This window comes from Salmo trutta, chromosome 17, assembly GCF_901001165.1.
Source record: "Salmo trutta chromosome 17, fSalTru1.1, whole genome shotgun sequence".
NCBI classification, from domain to species: domain Eukaryota; kingdom Metazoa; phylum Chordata; class Actinopteri; order Salmoniformes; family Salmonidae; genus Salmo; species Salmo trutta.
The window spans coordinates 23,075,880-23,084,253 of NC_042973.1; positions in this window are offsets into that span (position 1 = coordinate 23,075,880).

Below are 8,374 nucleotides of genomic sequence, written 5' to 3' on the forward strand. Positions count from 1 at the left end.
TTTGGGCAATTTATTTTCCGTATTTTCAAAAACATCTTAAAAAAAACATACATGATCCATTTGATTGTATTTTCCACGCTACCTTGAACATTTTAAGCCATCATTAGGCTTAATATGCCACTTTCTTAGGAAGTTACGGCCAATTCAAATGACAGAAAAGTAATTTTAGGGGACATTTCCACCACATTTCTGCATAAAGTATAGTTAAAGGACACATACATAAGGCACACTTGGGTAATTTTATTGTGCATAATGAGTTATCTGTCTCTCTGATGGACATAATGCATTCATATGGGATTTTACCTAAAGTGACATGTACAGGGCAGGTTTCACATTTCTTCAAATTGACATAAAACAGAATATCATATTATATATCATTACAATCAGTACATTTAACATTACATTTAAGTCATTTAGCAGACGCTCTTATCCAGAGCGACTTACAAATTGGTGCATTCACCTTAAGATATCCAGTGGAACAACCACTTTACAATAGTGCATCTAAATCTTTTGGGGGGGGGGGGGGGGTTAGAAGGATTACTTTATCCTATCCCAGGTATTCCTTAAAGAGGTGGGGTTTCAGGTGTCTCCGGAAGGTGGTGATTGACTCCGCTGTCCTGGCGTCGTGAGGGAGCTTGTTCCACCATTGGGGTGCCAGAGAACAGTTTTGACTGGGCTGAGCGGGAACTGTGCTTCCTCAGAGGTAGGGAGGCGAGCAGGCCAGAGGTGGATGAACGCAGTGCCCTTGTTTGGGTGTAGGGACTGATCAGAGCCTGAAGGTACGGAGGTGCCGTTCCCCTCACAGCTCCGTAGGCAAGCACCATGGACTTGTAGCGGATGCGAGCTTCAACTGGAAGCCAGTGGAGAGAGCGGAGGAGCGGGGTGACGTGAGAGAACTTGGGAAGGTTGAACACCAGACGGGCTGCGGCGTTCTGGATGAGTTGTAGGGGTTTAATGGCACAGGCAGGGAGCCCAGCCAACAGCGAGTTGCAGTAATCCAGATGGGAGATGACAAGTGCCTGGACTAGGACCTGCGCCGCTTCCTGTGTGAGGCAGGGTCGTACTCTGCGAATGTTGTAGAGCATGAACCTACAGGATCAGGTCACCGCCTTGATGTTAGTGGAGAACGACAGGGTGTTGTCCAGGGTCACGCCAAGGTTCTTAGCACTCTGGGAGGAGGACACAAGGGAGTTGTCAACCGTGATGGTGAGATCATGGAACGGGCAGTCCTTCCCCGGGAGGAGGAGCAGCTCCGTCTTGCCGAGGTTCAGCTTGAGGTGGTGAGCCGTCATCCACACTGATATGTCTGCCAGACATGCAGAGATGCGATTCGCCACCTGGTTATCAGAAGGGGGAAAGGAGAAGATTAATTGTGTGTCGTCTGCGTAGCAATGATAGGAGAGACCATGTGAGGATATGACCGAGCCAAGTGACTTGGTGTATAGTGAGAATAGGAGAGGGCCTAGAACAGAGCCCTGGGGGACACCAGTGGTGAGAGCACGTGGTGCGGAGACAGATTCTCGCCACGCCACCTGGTAGGAGCGACCTGTCAGGTAGGACGCAATCCAAGCGTGGGCCGCGCCGGAGATGCCCAGCCCGAGCTGGGTGGAGAGGAGGATCTGATGGTTCACGGTATCAAAGGCAGCAGATAGGTCTAGAAGGATGACAGCAGAGGAGAGAGAGTTAGCTTTAGCAGTGCGGAGAGCCTCCGTGACACAGAGAAGAGCAGTCTCAGTTGAATGCCCAGTCTTGAAACCTGACTGATTAGGATCAAGAAGGTCATTCTGAGAGAGATAGCAGGAGAGCTGGCCAAGGACGGCACGTTCAAGAGTTTTGGAGATAAAAGAAAGAAGGGATACTGGTCTGTAGTTGTTGATATCGGAGGGATCGAGTGTAGGTTTATTCAGAAGGGGTGCAACTACACAATTATAGTGAGTCGTCGAGCCACGGCGCAGGAGTGGAGGACCGAGCCGGCCTGGAGGATAGGGGACAGAGAAAATCGAAGGATGCAGAAAGGGAGGAGAGGAGGGTTGAGGAGGCAGAATCAGGAGATAGGTTGGAGAAGGTTTGAGCAGAGGGAAGAGATGATAGGATGGAAGAGGAGAGAGTAGCGGGAGAGAGAGAGTGAAGGTTGGGACGGCGCAATACCATCCGAGTAGGGGCAGAGTGAGAAGTGTTGGATGAGAGCGAGAGGGAAAAGGATACAAGGTAGTGGTCGGAGACTTGGAGGGGAGTTGCAATGAGATTAGTGGAAGAACAGCATCTAGTAAAGATGAGGTCAAGCGTATTGCCTGCCTTGTGAGTAGTGGGGGAAGGTGAGAGGGTGAGGTCAAAGGAGGAGAGGAGTGGAAAGAAGGAGGCAGAGAGGAATGAGTCAAAGGTAGACGTGGGGAGGTTAAAGTCACCCAGAACTGTGAGAGGTGAGCCATCCTCAGGGAAGGAACTTATCAAGGCATCAAGCTCATTGATGAACTCTCCAAGGGAACCTGGAGGACGATAAATGATAAGGATGTTAAGCTTGAAAGGGCTGGTAACTGTGACAGCATGGAATTCAAATGAGGAGATAGACAGATGGGTCAGGGGAGAGAGAGAGAATGTCCACTTCGGAGAGATGAGGATTCCAGTGCCACCACCCCGCTGGCTCGATGCTCTAGGGGTATGCGAGAACACGTAGGCAGACGAGGAGAGAGCAGTAGGAGTAGCAGTGTTATCTGTGGTAATCCATGTTTCCGTCAGCGCCAGGAAGTCTAGGGACTGGAGGGTAGCATAGGCTGAGATGAACTCAGCCTTGTTGGCCGCAGACCGGCAGTTCCAGAGGCTGCCGGAGACCTGGAACTCCACGTGGGTCGTGCGCGCTGGGACCACCAGGTTAGAGTGGCAGCGGCCACGCGGTGTGAAGCGTTTGTATGGCCTGTGCAGAGGGGAGAGAACAGGGATAGCCAGACACATAGTTGACAAGCTACAGAAGAGGCTACGCTAATGCAAAGGAGATTGGAATGACAAGTGGACTACACGTCTCGAATGTTCAGAAAGTTAAGCTTACGTTGCGAAAATCTTATTGACTAAAATGACGAAAATGCTAGCTAACTAACACAATACTACACTAATCAAGTCGTTCCGTTGTAATGTAATAGTTTCTACAGTGCTGCTAGTCGGTAGAGGTTGGCTATTATACAAAAGCAACTTTGTAGCTAGCTAACATAACATAACACTAATCAAGACGTTCCTTTGTAATGTATTTAGTTTCTACAATGCTGCTCGTCGGTAATAGTTGGCTGGGTATGGAACAATGGCGTTGCGGGGGACGGAAATAGCTGGCTAGCTAACCTAGCTAGCCTCGATAATTACTAAACTACACAATTATCAAGCTATGAAAAAGACAGCTATGTAGCTAGCTAGCTAACACTGCACTAGTCAAATCGTTCCGTTGTAATGTAATAGTTTCTACAGTGCTGCTAGTCGGTAGAGGTTGGCTATTATACAAAAGCAACTTTGTAGCTAGCTAACATAACATAACACTAGTCAAATCGTTCCGTTGTAATGTATTAGTATCTACAGCGCTGCTAGTCGGTAACGGTTGGCTAGCTAGCGGTGTTGACTAGCTAGCAGCTAGCAGCCAGCAGTGTTGACTACGTTAGGAGGACGAAAAAAAATAGCTGGCCTCGATAATTACTCTAATTACTCTAAACTACACAATTATCTTTGATAGCTAAGAAAAAAATTGTTCAGATCAAACAAACCAAACCGTTGTAATGTAAAGAAGTGTAATATTACCTGTGGAGCGAAGCGAAGTGCGACTGCTCGCTCCGGACCGGGGAACACCAATATAATGTTTTAGAGTGTTTACATATTGGAACTTCCAAAAAACATATTGGAACTTGCCATGAAAACATTTACAAAAAACAGTCAGTTTTCACACGTTTTCACCACTTTTCTACTAAAATCTCAATACGTATATATGGCATCTGTGGGCCATTTCAATGTGTTTTTCATACCCCCTCAAACATTTTAAGCCATCATTGAGTTGTATGTACCAATTATTTATGAAGATATGGCCAAGTGATTCTAATACAATATGGTCCCATGCAGCTGGTTGGCGACTGTACAAAAGCCCTCAGAGTGGATCAGCATTCTACTGAGGTGAACTTGATTAAACAAGTTGATTTCACCTGTTGACTCTCTCTTAATGCCACACACTTGTCACTAATTATCAGGACTTCCCTGATAAGGTGTGAAGGAGCCAATTTTTTTTTAAAGCTATATGTCCAATTTAAGAGTAAGTTTGTTCGCTTGCTCTCTGACCGGAGCGGAGTACCCCTGGTGACATCCATCCAACGAGTTACCTTTCTTGGCCTATTTTTCAGAGCCAGGGGGATAATGGACAAATTCTGCAATTTTGCTATAGCCAAAAATACGTATTTAGACATGCCCTAGCTGTGTGTGAAATTTGGTGACTCTATCACAAAGTCCCCCCAAAAGATCCTGTAGCTGCTGGACTATGGTCAAAATTACTTCAATATGACCCCCATGAAGGTCATAAGAGTACTTTATGATCAGAATTGTCTATATTATCTTCGGTGTTTATTTAGTAGGTAGATAACATTACAAAGTCATTTTGATATTGTTTGGAATGATTTGACCCTATTTTCTTCGAGCAAGAAATCCGTATGGCAGCCATTTTATTGAAATGGCCACCCTGCTTGACTGACCGGCTTTCCAGACTGCCTCAAATCTTTAAAATGTTCCTTAAGGTATCTAGTATTACTGTACCAAGTTTGATACTTGTATCATCAAATGGAGCAATTATTTAACCTATCCGCTGGACTTATTAGACTGTCCCACATTCTATGAACTCTAAACAAGAGTTTTCAGTGGGTTTTAACCCCAACAAAAATAGTGAGTGATACTATTATTATAATGTACTGTATGTTCTTGTTTTTGCGCATGAGTGTTTGCGGGTGATTAATTTCCTGTGCACTCAGTCAACAGTAAGTATTTGACCATATAGGGCTGTGAGTAGAAAGAGGCAGGCAGGGGAAGAGGAAAGAATAACTGTCGAGAGGGGAGAGAAAAACCTCAAGTCTCAACTTGCAGCTAGATGAAGCAGCAGAGAAGAACAAAGTAGAGACTGCCAGAGATACCTATCATGCCAAGAAACTTTTATTGGAACATCTACAGTGTCAGAACTTCTGTTTCTTTCTGGGTTTGTCTGTACCTGCATTAACTATCTAGGAGACCGATGGAGAGAGGAGATGATTTCACAGTGAAACTTTGGCCTTGTTTATCATGAGAATCTGAATTTACTCGCATCCAAGCACATCAAGAGCTTGCTTTAACATGGATAGCATGACACATTCACTACCTGATCATTCCCCTGGTATGGCATACACTGCACAACTGAATCTATGTACAACAACAATGCTCGGTTTCAGATGCTGCAAAAGAGACCCATTGTGTAAAGGAAGTTCCCTTCAGATTTATAGCATTTGGTTATGGCTGAACTTCAGCTTAACGTTCACTTTCATGGTAATGTTGGCTTTTCACATGCTTCTAAATGTGTACTTTCAATTTTAATGGGCATAACACATCTGTCATACTGTTTGTCAGTTGCTGTTTCCATTATATTTCAATACAGTAGGTTATGGTCAGCCTTTTAATATACTGAAATTACAGAATGTCTAGAACAGTCAGCCTTCTCTCTTGAACACCACACACCATCAACCTCTTGAAAAGGATCAGGACTACTTCTATGACAGTGGAGGGTGGTGGGAGGAGCTATAGGAGGTAAGGCTCATTGTAATGGCTGGAATGGAATTAAAGGAACGGAGTCAAACATGTGGTTTCCATATGTTTCATGTGTTTGATACTGTTCTATTAATTGCATTCCAGCCGTTACAATGAGCCCGTCCTCCTATAGCTCCTCCCACCAGCCTCCTCTGCTCTATGTCCTTTAGTGTCTGTCCTACTTTATGTGATGGCTCACCAAAAATGGATGCCCTTTGTGTTTCTCTTTCTACAACAATAGGGAAAGGTTATGAGGCCTTTGCGAGATATCGTATTGCGTCCAGTGTAGGCAACCATTACCCTTTCAACACACCCATCAAATGTATACACATTAAAATGAGCAGACTAAACACACATAGCATTCATAATGGTAACTGAGAAATCAAGTTATATCATCTTTAACATACATATATGGTCCCTGATATAACTGGTCCCTGATATACAGTTGAAGTCGGAAGTTTACATAAACAAGTTTTAATGACTCCAACTTAAGTGTTTCAAGCACTCCACAAGTTTCTTGTTAACAAACTATAGTTTTGGCAAGTCGGTTAGGACATCTACTTTGTGCATGACACAAGTAATTTTTCCAACAATTGTTTACAGACAGATTATTTCACTTATAATTCACTTTATCCCAATTACAGTGGGTCAGAAATTTACATACACTAAGTTGACTGTGCCTTTAAACAGCTTGGAAAATTCCTGAAAATTATGTCATGGCTTTAGAAGCTTCTGATAGGCTAATTGACATCATTTGAGTCAATTGGAGGTGTTCCTGTTGATGTATTTAAAGGCCTACCTTCAAACTCAGTGCCTCTTTGCTTGACATCATGGGAAAATCAAAAGAACACCATCCCAACCGTGAAGGTATTGGAGTGGCCATCACAAAGCCCTGACCTCAATCCCATAGAAAATGTGTGGGCAGAACTGAAAAGGCGTGTGCGAGCAAGGAGGCCTACAAACCTGACTCCGTTACACCAGCTCTGTCAGGAGAAATGGGCCAAAATTCACCCAACTTTTTGTGGGAAGCTTGTGGAAGGCTACCTGAAACGTTTGACCCAAGTTAAACAATTTAAAGGCAACGCTACCAAATACTAATTGAGTGTACGTAGACTTCTGACCCACTGGGAATGTGATGAAAGAAATAAAAGCTGAAATAAATCATTCTCTCTACTATTATTCTGACATTTCACATTCTTAAAATAAAGTGGTGGTCCTAACTGACTTAAGACAGGGAATTTTTACAATAATTAAATGTCAGGAATTGTGAAAAACTGAGTTTAAATGTATTTGGCTAAGGTGTATGTAAACTTCCGACTTCAACTGTAACTGAATATAAAATAAAATCCTGTAATGTTCTTGGTTTTTAACAGAGGAATAAGCTTCAGTCTGCAAATAGGTGCAAGAGACATCTGGCGACGTCACATATACAAATGAGTGGGAGGTCACCTATACAAATGGAGCGAGACCGAATCAGTCAATCGTTGCGCTTCCCTACTCAGACGTTGCATGCATCAACCAATGGTTGCGTGCCACGTCATCAACTGTGTCATCGGCAGCGTGGCATTAGTGGACACCAATGGTGCTTTCAATACAACTGGAAACTTTGAAAAAACGAGGTCAAATCATGACGTCAGTCGTAGCTCTAGAAAGATGCCTGAGTTTTCGACTTGGAATTCTGAATTGGATGACCGTTTAAAAACAATTTTTTCCACACAGAGATAGTTTTTTTCCCGACTTCCCAGTTGTCTTGAATGCACTGAAGTTGGAGATTTCCAAACTCTGAATTCCCAGTTGTTTTGAATGTGGCACAAGACTGTTCTCAGGGCAGGCCTGGTTGTAGATATGTTTCAGTCTCGTTGGGGCCAATTTTTGCATTTTAACTAACCCTAACCCTTTTCTTAACCTTAACCTCATTCTCCTAACCTGTCACGTTAATTCTCTTAACCTGTACGAAAAGTTACTTCTGCTAGTCAAAACCGGCCTATCTGCCCTGAGAACAGTATGATGAGATACAGCTTGTCATCGACTGACAGATTGCTATAACATAGTATGATGTGGTTAGCTGATAGTGATACTTAAAGATGCACTATGCAGAAATCGATCAACCATTTCCCGTTTGCAAAAATTCTAATAGCTCGCCTAATTTCAGTGTATGTGACAAAACAATCAAGTATAGTGTAGAGAATCATTTTAACATCTAAACCTCTGTGAAATATATATTCCATTACCAAAAATATTGTATTTTCAGCTGTTTCAAGATGGTGTACAAAACCGAAAGTAAAAGACGCAAAAATGAAATTGAAGAACGGGAAGCAAAGAAATAGTACACATAGAACATATCTACTGCTTTTTAGAGATTCTTTCAACGAGAATGACAGATTTAAAACTAACATTTCAATATGCATTTGGTCGGGACGCCCAAAAATCTACATATTGCAGCTTTAAAATACCTATCCAGGCGTTGTATGATCTGGCATGCGTCAACAACGCCTGGACAGAGGATCGCGCCCATTGTACTGCATCCGATTTGATAACACACCCAGCCCACTCACACAATAAATCTCATGCCCTTAAAAGGCGTTTTTCA